The sequence below is a fragment of the Camelus bactrianus genome, chromosome 7, assembly GCF_048773025.1.
Source record: "Camelus bactrianus isolate YW-2024 breed Bactrian camel chromosome 7, ASM4877302v1, whole genome shotgun sequence".
In the NCBI taxonomy this organism is placed as follows: Eukaryota; Metazoa; Chordata; class Mammalia; order Artiodactyla; family Camelidae; genus Camelus; species Camelus bactrianus.
The window spans coordinates 84708585-84722720 of NC_133545.1; the positions used below are offsets into that span (position 1 = coordinate 84708585).

Consider the following 14136-nt stretch of genomic DNA (forward strand, 5'->3'; position numbering starts at 1 on the left):
TTCCTTCTCAAATTATTCCAAAAAACTGAAGAGAAGGAACACTCCCAAATTCATTTTGAAAAGCCACCATTACCCTAATACTGAAACTAGACAAAGACACTACAGAAAAGAAAATTACAGGCCAATATCTTTGATCAATATAGATGCAAAAAAAAAAAAAATGGTTGACAATATATTAGCAAACTGAGCCCACACACACACACACACAGGTACATATATATATATATGAAAGATCATACAGCAGGACCAAGTGGGATTGATTCTAGGGACTCAAGCATCATTCAATATTTGCAAATCAATCAATGTGATACACCACATTAACAAAAGGAAGAATAAAAATTATATGATCCTCTCAATAGATGCAGAAAAAGCATTTGGCAAAATTCAACATCCATTCAGGATAAAGACCCTCATCAGAGCTGTATATAGGCAACATATCTCAACATAATAAACCCATTTATAATAAACCCATAATTACTCACGGCTTACGTCATACTCAACAGTCAAAACTGGAAGGCTTTCCTCTAAAATCAGGAACAAGACAAGGATGCCTACTCTTGCCACTTCTATTTAACATTAGCCATAGCAATTCAACAAGAACAAGAAATAAAAAGCATTCAAATTTGAAGGGAAGAGGTAAAACTGTCAGTACCTGCAGATGATATTATAGAGAAAATCCAAGTCTCCACCAAAAAGTTATTGGAACTAACAGGCAGATTTCATAAAGTTGTGTGACACAAGATTAATATACAGAAATCTGATGCATTTCTATTCACTCATAATGAGCTATAAGAAACAGAAAGCAAAAACAATCTGATTTAAAATCACGTCATAAAGGATAAAATATCTGGGAATAAACTTAATTAATGAGGTAAAGACCTATACACTGAAAACTATAAGACATTAATGAAGGAAACTGAAGATACTACAAAGAAATGGAAAGATAGCCCATGAAGAATTGTTCATATTGCTAAAATGCCCATATTCCCCAAAGCAATCTACAGACTTATTGCAATCCCTATCAAAATACCCATGATATTTTTCACAGAACTAAAACAAATAATCCAAAAATTCATACGAAACCACAGAAGACCCTGGATTGCCAGAGTAATACTAGGAAAAGAGAACAAACCTGGAGGTATGATGCTCCCTGACTTCAGACTGTCCTGCAAAGCTACAGTAAACAAAACAGCATGGTACTTGCACAAAAACAGATCAATAAAAGAGCATAAATAAACCCACCTTCCTATGGTCAGTTAATCTTTAACAAAGGAGGGAGGAATATACAACCGAGAGAAAATGTACGAGAGAAACACTCTTCCATAGTGGTGTTGGGAAAACCGGTCAGCTGCCTGTAAAAGAATTAAATTAGAACCTTTCCTGACACCATGTACAAAAATAACTCAAAATGGATTAAAGACTTAAATGCAAGACCTGAAACAATTAAACTCCTAGAAGAGAACATAGGCAGAACATTCTCTGACATAAATCATAGCAGTATTTTTTGCATCTGTCTCCAAAGGCAAAGGAAATAAAAGCAAAAACAAATGAGACCTAAGTAAACTTGAAAGCTTTTGCACAGCAAAGTAAACCATCAACAAAATGAAAAGATTCAGAATGGGAGAATATATTCACAAATGATAAGACCAAAAAGGGGTTAATATCCAAAATACACACAACAGTTCATACAACTCAATATCCAAAACAAAACAAAAAAAACCCCACAAAACATAAAAACTGGGCAGAAGATCTGGGTAGATGGCTTTTCAAAGAAGACATACAGATAACCAACAGGCATATGAATATGTGCTTACCACCACTAATTATTAGAGAAATGCAAATCAAAACCATAATGAGATCACCTCACACCATTTAGCATTACTTTTATCAAAAATGAAAACAAAACAAGCAAAACTCATGTTGGCAAGGATGAGAAAAGAGAACCCGTGTGCACTGTTGGTGGAAACGTAAATTGGTGCAGGCACTATGGAAAACAGTATGGAAGATCCCCCCAAAATTAAAAGTAGAACTTCCATATGATCCAGTAATTTCACTTCTGGGTGTTTATCCAAAGGAAGGGAAATTGCTATCTAGAAGAGATACCTGCACCCGTGTGTTCACTGCAGTAGTATTCATAATGACCAACACATGAAAACAACCTAAGTCTCCATTAAATATCTGAGATATATACATATATATTTATGTGTGTGTGTTGAGTATATATACAGATACATAATGGACTATTACTCAGCCATAAAAAGGATGAAACTCTGACATTTGCAACAAAGTGGATGAACCTAGAGGGTTATTGTGCTTAGTGAAATAAGGCAGAGAAAGACAAATACTTTATGTTACCACTTATATGTGGAACCTAAAATAAAAATAACAGAAACAAATCTATGTAACAGAGCAGAAACAGACCCACAGATAAAGAGAACAAACTAGTGGTTACCAGAAGGGAGAAGGAAGTGGGATGTGGCAAGATCGCTGTATGGGATTAAAAGATACAAACTACTACGTATAAAATAAATAAGCTACAAGGATAAGGAAAGAGAGTCATCATTTTATAATCACTTAAACTGGAATATAATCTATAAAAGTATACAATCACGATGCTGTGCACCTAAAACAAATTTAACATTGGAAATCAACTACACCTCACTATTAAAAAAAAGAAAAGTTCTGCAGCCGAGGCAGAAATAGCACGTACCGGTTGTCTCCTCTGGGAAATGCTTCACAAGAGAAATGGGATTAGCCACATGACTGGGGATGAGTGCTGGCTCCATCCTGTACTAGCAGAAGGGAGCCAACACTGTTAAGACCCCACTGGGGACAGGCACTTCATGGGTATTATTTAATTTCAAACTCAAAACAACGCTGAAGGTTAACTATTGTATTCCAAACTTGTAGATGAAGAAATTAAAGCTGAGGGAGACTAAGAAACTACACAATTATAATGCTAATGAGCATTATAAGCAGGGATTTGGACTTGGGTCTACTTGGATCCAAAGTCCATGTTGTCATTCTCCTCGCAAACAGCCTGCCCTCACAGAGGGTGGCCTTGGGTGAGTTACTCAAAAACTTTACGCTAACAAGTATGGAAAGAGGGCAGGCTTGGTCACTTAACTCTGAGATCTGAATCTACTGTCTAAGAACACGGTGAGCATCAGATGAGACAGGAAAACCACTTTTTAAAGTGTAAGTCTACCCTCCCTTGTAAAATATTTTTATTATAATGATGTCACCTTTGTCACAAAATTTATCAACATCACTTTCCCATGAGGTACCCATGGCATACTTCTGCACAAACTCTATGCCATTAGCAAAGAAGGCCAGCACAGTTTCCTGGTTTTCAGGTTATGATTTGCAAAGGATCGTTTCTCTGTGCCATGCCCCTGGTCACATCTATGTGACCAGCCTGCTGCCTCTTAATTGCATGTGCTGGAAGCCACAGCTAAATCAGCACAAGCTAAACCATTTTAAATCAATCTCAGAGTGGAAGAGCATCAGGGGATATTCCGAACAGTGCCACATTAGAGAAAACAGTTAAAGGAAGAGAGACCAGATAAAACAGGTGTGTAACGAATGCCTACCTTCTGCAAAGACTGGACTCAAACATGACTGTTAATATCCTTAAAGTTCAGAGCCTTCACAATAGGCTCTCCTCTTTCCCAGGACTAAAGGCAACATTGTTTTACAAAAGGTGCGGAGCTAGCAAGACTAAGCCTAGAAAATGGGGCATATGGTTAGAGCCAGAAAAACACATCAAATATGGAGTTAGATTTGTTCTTTTCTATTACACTATCATCTAAGTTTTAAGTTTATAATAATACACTTTATCCTTTTCCCATTTTAAATTCTACAAAGCAGGAGCATTAAGTGCATTCACAACGCTGTGAGACCAACACCACTGGTTTCAGCCTACTTCCTTCCACAAACAAAAAGCTTCTATCTAAAGCACACCAACGTCCTCCCTCCCCTGTAACGAGCCCTAATCCTGTTTCTCTCTCAGGGTTTTTACCTATACTGGGGGTGCACTATCAGTAAGACCATCTACAAGATGGCTTTGTGTGCCCGCCCACATGGTTTAAGCGGGGGCTGGTGATGTTTTCTTTTGTTTTCACTTGAAATAGCATTTTTATTATTTAAAGGGAAATCCACGTGGGATAGATGGGACATACACAATGAAGCCCTTTCAGTAACTCTGTGCATAACCTCGGGGGAGGCACCACTCTTCCCCCTGTGACACCACAGCCCGAAGACAGAAGGGAGATGCTTAGCTCTTCCTGGGGCAAAAGCAAAACCAAGCAAATCAAGCAAGCAGCAAAAGCCAAGAAATATAGCCGGAAAGACAAACCACGACCCAGAAGAAGCGTTCCTCACAACCCAAGCTTGGAGAAAGGCTACACATCCCCGGGGTCCAAAAACCTCTCGAAACCCAGTGCTCTAAACAAACACAACGCACACGGGCAGTTCCAACGGGAGGCAGAGCAGGTGGCCAGTGTGTGTCAGACGTGCCCGACCTCTCGGGTGAGGACACGGGCAGATGGACACACTGTGGAGACAGCACTGGTCACCACGACGCTGGCAGGTCTTTAGCCTGGTGACAGCCAGCCCTGGTGACAACGTGAGGAGGCAGAGGCCCCAGCAGATCCCCCGGAGGGACGAGGACAGACGTTCCTCTCCGGGGAAACAGTGTGCAGGACGCATCAAAGGGCCACAGGCGCAGCCCTTCCCCGGCAGTGCCGATCCTTACAGCTGACCCCACCAAAGTGCTCGCACAACTTGCAAAGAAGTTTTTTCTTCAGTAACATGAAAAGAATCAGTATGTCACCAAGGCATTTTCAGAAGTGACCTGCCCCGGGCCCTAACAATATAAATACGTAGATACGCAGATACGCACGTCAATGTATATGCACATACATCCAGGAAAAGAGACAGAGAGACTGAAACACAGAGAGGCAGAGGGAGAGAGAGAAACCGAGAGAGAGAGAGAGAGAGAGAGAGAGAGAGAGAGAGAGAGAGAGAGAGAGAGAGACAAGACAGGCGCTGAGAGACAGAGAGAAGGCGAAGGAACACTGGAGCTGGGCACGAGCGGAAGTCACGCCCATTTTCACACGTCACTCTGCACCTCAGAACCCAGTCCCAGTGTCCATCCACCCTGCAGGGGAGGGTGTGGGGGTCACACAAGGACACGTGACCAGAAGGCATAAAAGCCGACCACCCACCTCCTGTCCGCTGGCGCAGAAACGACTCCTGGCCCTGAAGGGGGAGTTGCGTGCGCGGGCGCCCAGCACTCACCGTGCACCCCGATTGGACTCAAGTCGTCAGTCTGACGTTACACAAGATGTCCAGAGGCATGATGAAGGAGGCCCCCAGCTAGGGGTCAGCAACGAAGATAGCCCACCAGAGATTGAGTCTGAGGAACTTTCAAGCTGCACCGAAACACAGAGTGGCCCAAACACGTCAGAACACTGTCTTCTCTCTCCAGGACATGAGGGTTTCCCTCCATCCTGGGCTGGACAGCCCCTCTCTCCTCCCCAGGGTCAAAGGTACACTGCCAATTCTGGGGCCCAGGGACACCTCAAATCTCAGAGAGGCCTCTCCTCTTAAGGAGGATGCAGGACCAGGGCCAGAGGATGGGTCCAGTGAGGCCAAGGAGGAGGTCCCCAGCCTGGATTTTATCTTGGCTACTCAGTACTGCCTGATGCCCTGGGGAGGGAAGTCCCACAGCTCTGCCCCAGGGCCCTTAAGATTTCTCTGCCCTGCAGCTCAGGGGGCCCCCCATGCCCCCTGCCCCCTCCCCTCATAGAATCAGCCTCAGCCCAGCTCCTGCACCAGCTGCCAAGGCCAGGGAGCGGGTTCTGTGTGCAGGCCAGGGGTCTGATGACAAGCGGCCCCAGACCAAGCCTGACCTCGGGGTCTCTGGGAGACCAGCCTCGACTCCAGGGCTGGTGCGACCCTCACAACCAAAAAAGAGGAGGTGTGACCCATTTGTCGCAGGGAGTGTGAGGAGGAGGAGGAGGAGGAAGAGGCACTGCAACAAGTAATAATCCTCCAGTGCCAGCCCCCCAGGGGGCCCTCACGGGAGCTTAGGGGCTCTTTCTCACCCAGGGCTGATCCTGGCTGACGTAGGGGGCGGGGGGGTCCATCAGGGCCAGGGTGGGGTGGGGTGGTGGGAGTTAGAGGGTTGGGGAGGTGGGTGGGAGCAGCACCTTGCGGTGATATATGTAAACTGGGAATAAAAATAAGTTTTGTTTGGAAATGTTCTAAGACCAGTTTAGTCTTATTCGTCTGAGTTGCTGCACAGAGAGGGCTCCTGAGAGGGAGGAGGAAGAGGCCCCAAGAACTATGGATCCACAGGTGGCCGGCTACATCTTCCTCCCCATTGACACATGGTCCTCAGATGCTCCTGGGAGCCCCCAGCTCTCACTGTCCCCAGGAACCCCCACATCGTCTTTTTCACTCAAGTCTGCTTGGCCACAGGCCTCTGGGACAGCCCATCATCATCTGCATCCCTCAACAAACCAGGGATGGAGAGCTGTCTTTGTGCCTTTCAGACCTCTGGGCACTAATCAGTTATCTAGAATGGAGCCCCGAGACGGCCCTGGTCTTTGGGGAGCTTCTCTCTGCTTCCCTGAAGCAGCCAGACCAGAGAGGAAGAGCCTTGGCCTGACGGACAGGACTTCATGCCTCTCGGGCCTGTCGTACAGAGAGCCTCCTCTAGTCTCCTGGGATTCCTGTAATGGGTGAAGTGGTGGAGGCAGCACCCTCTTAACCCCAAGGACACACGGGGGATGGGCCGAGAGGGAGTTCACGGTCGCCTGTAAAGGAGTGCAAAAGGGGAATGACAGTGGGCGCCGCTGTGGGACTTGTGGGATTTATGTGTGGGGGCAGCACGACCAACTGAGGGTTTGTAACACGCTGGACTTTGACTGCTGATCTGAGCACTGCTTAGTTCCATGGTATGTTTAGTTTCTGAAAAGTAATCAGGCTGTAAACTTGATATCTGTACTGTTCTACAGATACGCACGTCAATGTACACGCACATACATCCAGGAAAAGAGACAGAGACTGAAACACAGAGAGGCAGAGGGAGAGAGAGAAACAGAGAAACCGAGAGAGAGAGAGAGAGAGAAACCGAGAGAGAGAGAGAGAGAGAGAGAGAGAGAGAGAGAGGGACAAGACAGGCGCTGAGAGACAGAGAGAGGGCGAAGGAACACTGGAGCTGGGCACAAGCGGAAGTCACGCCCATTTTCACACGTCACTCTGCACGTCAGAACCCAGTCCCAGTGTCCATCCACCCTGCAGGGGAGGGTGTGGGGGTCACACAAGGACACGTGACCAGAAGGCATAAAAGCAGAGAGCACTGTGGGGCAGCCCACCCCAGAGGCCGAGATGAGACACTGGGCCTGAATCTAAACATGACAGAATGACCCAGGAGGTGGTATGCCAGCCAGAACGAAGTCACCGTTATATTCAATTTCTCCTCCCCCCCCCGCCCCGACAAGGGGCTGGGAAGCGGGCGGCAAGGGGAGTGACTTTCTCCGGACCCCAGGGCAGACCCCAGCCTGTGTGGGGTGTGCTCTGCACTCCGCCAGCCCTCTGTGGGGCCCTCCCTTTGCTGAGTCTGTGCACGAGCTCCCTGTGACGCCAGCCCGCGGGGCTGACAGGTGTGCTAGGTGTTCGTGGCTCTGGAGACACGATGGCTTCCCCAGGAAGGAGGGGCCAGAATGATCCCCAGTGTGCCGATGGGGGACTGGGGAGACCCTGAGAGGCAGGTGGCTTGTCCAGGGTGACAGCACTGCTGACGAGGGGGGGCCGGGTCCGAATCCAGCTGCGTCCTCAGAGCTGGCGCCCTGGCTGCATCCAGGCCTCCGCAGGGTTCTGGGGAGGGGGGCTGAGTTGGTGTCACTGTGTGCGCACATGGCATGGGCTGGGAGGTGAGCAGTCAGCAGCCCAGAGAGGCCCTTGGGGAGCTTTGTGTAAGGAGGAGCCTTGGGGAAGGGGACCCCAGGAAGTGACCTCACTTCCCTGGCGGCAGGACCCAACAGAACTTAGAACTGAGGTCACCAGGCACCCACTCTGTCGAGAAGCCCCTACTCGGCTCACTTGGTTGCTAAACTCGGCTCCACTCAGACATGTTCTGCTGCGTCCCAACACCCCGAGGCCGCGGCCCCCGGAAGGCCCGCGGCGAGGGGCTGGGCCAGCGGTGCCGGCGCTGGGTCAGCTCTCACCCCAGGCGCCTCTGGCCTTTCAGCCACAGAGACCCAAAGGTAACCCAGGGAGGCCCGGGGCAGGCCCGCCCAGGCCGGGCCACCACTCACACCCCACCCGGGTAGCCCCACATCCCCTTCCTCGCTGCTGGAGGTGGGCAGTCATGTTGGGGTGGGGTGGGGGCCTGCCTCAAGCACGAGCAGGTCAGAGGCTTGGGGGGCCGGTCACGTCCGCACCCCGGGTCCCAGCTGGCGGGCTGGGCTGCGGCCAGCCGGGCAGGGCACTGCTGCCCGAGTCGAAGCCCATGCCCTCTGGCTGTGTCTCTTCCCTCCCAGGTGGCCGTCTGAGCTGACCAAGGTCCCAGTCTGATCTGGCAGCAGATGGTCGAGCGGGCAGAAGTAGGCATGGTACTGGCCGGGCAGGGCTCTGAGACCTCCGCGCCGGGCCGGCTGCCGGTCACTGTCATTGCAGAGCCGGACACCGCAGGAGCCACTGCGTGAGGACACCCATGCCGCCTCCCCGAGCGAGGGGCCACTGCACGCATCTCAGGGCCAGCACCAGCTCCGGGTGAGTCTGCACACGGAGGGGTCCCCGCCACCACGACGGCCTCCTCCCCAGAAACCGCCCAGGCGTCACACCAGGGTCCTGCCCGCGGGTGACAGGCAGCTCAGCAGACCCGGCTCTGACCTGGAGCACCTCCCTGGGAGTCAGGTGGAGGACCGCCAGCCCACCGAGGCAGAGCCCCAAGGTGAGAAGGGCGGGGCTGGTGCATGTGCCTAGGTGAGGGAGGGCCGAGGGCTGGGCCACACAGGGAGGCGTCCCCAGAGGCTGCTGCTGGCACCAGAGCAAAGATTGGCCTCAGACCACCTGTCTAGAAGAACTCAGTCACAAAACACATCCTGTGGGCACCTGCTAGGTGGGAGCTGTCCGGAAAGCTCTGGGAAGATGTCTGTCCTTGAAGAGGCCCACGGAACGGGAGGCACGTGGGTCAAGTTTTCCTCTCACAGCATCAGCACCTCCACAGGACTGAAAGCTCTCTCCACTTCCAACAGTCACAGGTCCAGGGCAGGGGAAGATGCCGGAAACCAAAACCAGGACCATCAGGATCCAGCAGGAGACCCCGAGCTCCCTCCTGCTGCTCCTGCCGCTTCTGCAGCTCCAGCAGCTAACGCTGCTCCTGAAGGTCCTGCCGCTCCTGCCGCTCCAGCAGCTCCTGACGATCCCGCAGCTCCTGCTGCTCCTGAAGGTCCCGCAGCTCCTGCTGCTTGCGAAGGTCCGGAAGGTGCTGCACCTGCAGCTGGACCGCTGGGCCACGGAGAACCAGTCCAGGCGTCACCAGCCCCTGGGGCTGAGCCCCCTCTGCGCCGACCCACGCCTTCTTCTTCAAAATCAAACCAGGAATCCCCTCCTGCACCCGACCTTGACTTCCATTCCCCTAAAGTTGTGTTTGGTTTTTCTTCACTTTCTTTTGTTTGTTTCATATCGGTTATGGCATCCTTTATTTTGCTTTTTTAAGTTTCTTTTAATAAAATATAGACGTTGTCCCTCTGAAATTGTGCAATTCAGGAGCACTGGGTGCCTTCACGATGCCGTGCAACCATCACTCCCACGCAGGCTCACACCATTCCTTTCTTCAAAGTAAAACCCTGGATCCAGAGCACGCACATCCCCCCACCCCCCGCCCCCAGCCCCTGACAGCCCCGAGTCCTCCTCCCCTCTGGGTGTCACACTGGCCGTTGTGAAGGAAGTGAGGCCTGAATGGAATTTTTCAACTTAATGTTTTCTGTTATTTCTCCAATGTGTATTTATCATAATAACATATATCTTTCTTACTTAATCTACGGAAGGATTATCTTTAGATACAGAAGGCAGTATTTTTACAGCCAGTCTCCATGGCAAATGGATTAGCGTCCTTGATGAAGGGAATGCGGAGGGAAAAATAACTGCAACCCAGAGGTAATGATGGTCACACCCCGAAAATACAACCAACATCCTCTTAGGAAAATATCAGCTTATACTTTACAGCTTTGTCTACTAAAGTAATGACCAGTGTCAAAGGGCTGCATTTGCTACCCACAGAAGCCACTTGAAAAACAGATGCAGGTACTCCTGCTGTTACTGAATTCTTGTTTTTATCCTAATCTTATTAATATGGACTCCATGACCAGTTAACACCTGCTGAAGCCATGGAACTGCCGCAGATGAAATCCACTGGTCAAAACAGAGATGCAAGAGAACCAATCTCTCGCTGTTATGATCTTAATTTTTCAAACACTTAATCAACCACAGGAGTTAGTATCTCGTCCAGAAACTGAAATCAATGAAACAATTTTGTGTGCATTCATGCTTAGAACTCTGCGAGAGAGGACTGGGGGTATGGTTTACCATCACGTACTCTGTTCTCTGTTTCTGTATTTCCACTTCCTAAGCAAAATGACATGCTTTGTTTACAAGTGCGTTTTTCTGCCTGTAGGCTTTTGGACCAGCTGCCAAGAGCCAATGGTGACCTCCTGAAGCACCTTTTGGAGTGCTCCACGACACTGAGCAACACTCCACATTCAACCAGATGACGGCGGATAACTTAGCACGCTGTATCGCCCCAAGCCTTCTTGGTCCACCTAATGCCACCGGCTCCCAATTACAAGAGGACTTCACAAAGAAGGTAATGAGACCTCTCATTTTCATGCCTTGTGGGGCACGGTCCCCACTTTGAACCTGAAACCTGAGGTACTAACCGTGACGTAGCAGGTTTTTCAAGTGCACATTTTAAACACGCTCCCCTGGAGGGGCAGAGTCACTGACCTGGTGGGGTGAGGGGAGGTGGTGGGCTGTTATGTGGGAAACTGAGAGCAGTGGAGGTATTTCTGCTTTCCCACCCAGGACACTCAACCACACAGAGATAAGAGTAGGATGATGAGACAGAACAGAAACTGAGCTTTGGGATCTGGCAGCCGAGGTTCAACTCTCAGCCTAATCACTGAGGGAGTGTGAACTACGGCGAAGGTCCCATGGTTTCACCATCACATAATGACGACACCACCCATCTCCTCTGGTCACTGCTAAGACATCTCAGATGAGCACCCACAGCTCCTCACACACTGGCCTTCCTCTGCCAGCTGTGATCCCTCACAAGGACACTCAGATCCTATGTCACCCCCCACTGCAGGGTAAGGGGGCTAGTAAAAGATACCAGAACTTTTTCACTCACCTGTTCAAAAACCTTCAGTGACTTTCCGTGGATCTTTAGGTTTTTGGGTTTTTTTTCAGGAAAATTTCTTTTTTAAGAGCCTCCACAATGAAACCTGCCCTAGTCATCAGTTTTCACTATTTCCCTGTGTAGCTCCTTTCCTTGAGCTAGGTCAAACGCTTCACTTTCCTGAACAAGACACACTCATGTTTCTAAGTACAATTCTCAACTCCCTGTGGTCTCTACAGACCCACAAACTAGGTGGCCATTTGGGTTCTACTCTCCCAGAAATGTCACAAAGCTGCCACTGACCGTTCCAGCTCAAATTAGCTGTTCTCTGATAATGCACGAGCAGTTCTCCCTGCTAGAAGCTGGTTCCTACGGTGCTTTGCAACATCAGGAGTTACGCTAGTATACTCATACACCATTCAACAAATCCAAATTCCTGCGGTAAATGATTGTATTTGTTAGTTTTATGTTACTTTCAGTGGCTGGCTACATGTTTACCCCTAAAAATGGATGAATACGTGCACTTTTCTGAGTGTAGGAACTTTACATACATCGATAACGACTGCAAAGTTCAAAGCTAAAGAGGTAGAACACAGCACACATGGAATTTCACCGGGGGTCCGTAACACATCAGTTTCACTAAATAAGTTTGTTAGAGAGCACGTCACAGTATTTACTATTCACAAGTCCTGGAATACACTATTTTTATTCATCATGGAATAAGTGAGGTATTGGTGTGATATATTTGGGAAGAACTGCATGCGTGTGTGAAATTTCTTTTCAACAGCAACAATTCCATAATTAAAGGGACAGAAAACATGGCTGGACAATGCACCTGTCACTTGTTGAGCCAAGACATGCAAAAGTCCCTCAAATTTGAGAAGGAGATAGAACAGTAGATAAAGAAAAGCTGAAATCCCCGTAATTTGTCCAATGCAACGCCTACAGGACATTCTTGCCATGGGAAAATGGCTAAGAAATGTTCGTTTCACCCTCAGGATACTCAAGCACATCACTGAGAAAGTCAATTTAGTACTTTTGAGAAAAGGCGGTTGGAACTGATAAACTGCAAAAGGACCAAATTGTCTAACCTAGAATGAATACAAGGCAGTGAAGACTTTCTGATACCTGTCTTTATCACTGCTGGTAACATCTGTGTAATCTTCAATCAACCTGCACTTAGTGGCATAAATAAGGTGAAGTATTTTCAAAGGTAAAGCAAAAATACTGAGGATGAAAAGCTTATTTTATTTATTCCAGAAAGAAAGCTACTCATAGGCTATCTTTATTTGAGAAAACGAATTCTCTCCACGGTCATTAGTTACTATGATACATTGAATGGAATATATTCCATTCAACATACACATATTTCTATGCTACAAAATATACACTATACATAAATATACATATTTACACACTCAATTTTATATTCCATAAAAGCAACCTCAAAGAATTTGAAGGACAGAGTATACAGTTGTACAAAAAGCCACCTTTCAGAACACATTAGGCGATGTCTTTCCTATTTCTCTGTAACTCCTATGCTAGCCAAACGAGCCACTAAGCACCATAAAGATCTGGAATAAAGGGTGCTTCTCTTTGCTACTTTTATGCTTTTCATGTCCACAGCAAAATCGGTCCTAGGAAGAAACTGATCTTTTTCCGCCTTGGACCTAAATGTCACTATGCATTTGGTTGGCTTAGCCTTTTCAAGGAATAAAATCATCCCTTTGTCACGTCAAAAATACTACTAGAAAACAAAATTGTCAAAGGAGAGTTATAATTTCCTATAATGCAAAAAGAACTTCCCTTGTGAGAATGGGAGTTTTTCCAAATTATAAAGGAGTCAGATCAATGGGGGGAACGGCGGGAGGCATGGGCACCAGCTCGCTCCGGCCCCGCAGGGCGCGGGCGACACCGAGAGTCCGGGAGCGAGGCGGGCTCGGCGGCGGACCAAGAGGCCACGGAGGCTTCCGCACCCTTCGCCGGAGCGCCCAAGCGGCAGGGCACAGCTTTGGGGCTGTGGGAGGGCTGGGGAGCGACAGGACTCCGGGGTGCTCAACGCGCCCAACGCCGTGGCCCCCGGTGCCCACACTGCCGGCGGCGGCCCTCCCCGACCCACAGAGGCCCGCGCGGCCTCCCTCCGCCGCGGGGACTCGGAGTGGCAGCCGCCGCAACCCCCGTCCTTCCCGCGCCCCGCGCCCCGCCGCCGCCGCCGCCCGCGCTCACCTCAGGGGCGCAACCGGCACAGCCGGCAGTCGGCCTCGTTCCCGCCGAAGCGTCTCGGTGCGGTACTCCCTGCGCGGGCGGCTTCTTCCCCGGCGGTCGCAGGGGGTTCAGGGGTGGGGGGGCGGGGAACGGCCGTCACTTGAGCAACGAACCGAAGCGCCGCCTGGTGGCATTTTCCACAGGCCGGCGCCACCGCAGCCGCCTTGGGTCCGCACAGCCCCCTGCCGGCCGCAGCTCTTGCTGTCTCGCCGAGCCGACAAGCCTCCGCGGACAGGCGAGGGAGCCGCGGCGCGAGTCGGAGGCCGGGCGGGGGTGTGCGCAGACTCTTTCCTCTGGGGACTGCGCGCATGCGCACCAGCGGGGCGGGACCCGCGGCCGCTGCCTGGGGGCGGGACCCGCGGCCGCTGCGTGGGGGCCGGCCCCGCCCAGGGGCGCTGGTCCGGCTCAGCCAATCGCGAGCGCCGGGTACCTCTTGGCGCGGGCGATTTGAATGGTTC

The 14136-nt window shown here is 49.8% G+C and overlaps 1 protein-coding gene across 4 annotated transcripts in view; it reads right to left on the reverse strand.

The window, feature by feature from the left end:
• Positions 1 to 13934, reverse strand: part of LOC141578200 (uncharacterized) — a 76852-nt gene extending 62918 nt beyond the window's left edge. For all 4 annotated transcript variants that reach the window (XM_074367779.1, XM_074367774.1, XM_074367776.1 and 1 more), the window contains exon 1: positions 13640 to 13934. The gene's annotated coding sequence lies outside the window, so the exon portion shown is untranslated. The remainder of the gene's footprint in view (positions 1 to 13639) is intronic.
• Between the last annotated feature and the right edge of the window lie 202 nt (positions 13935 to 14136).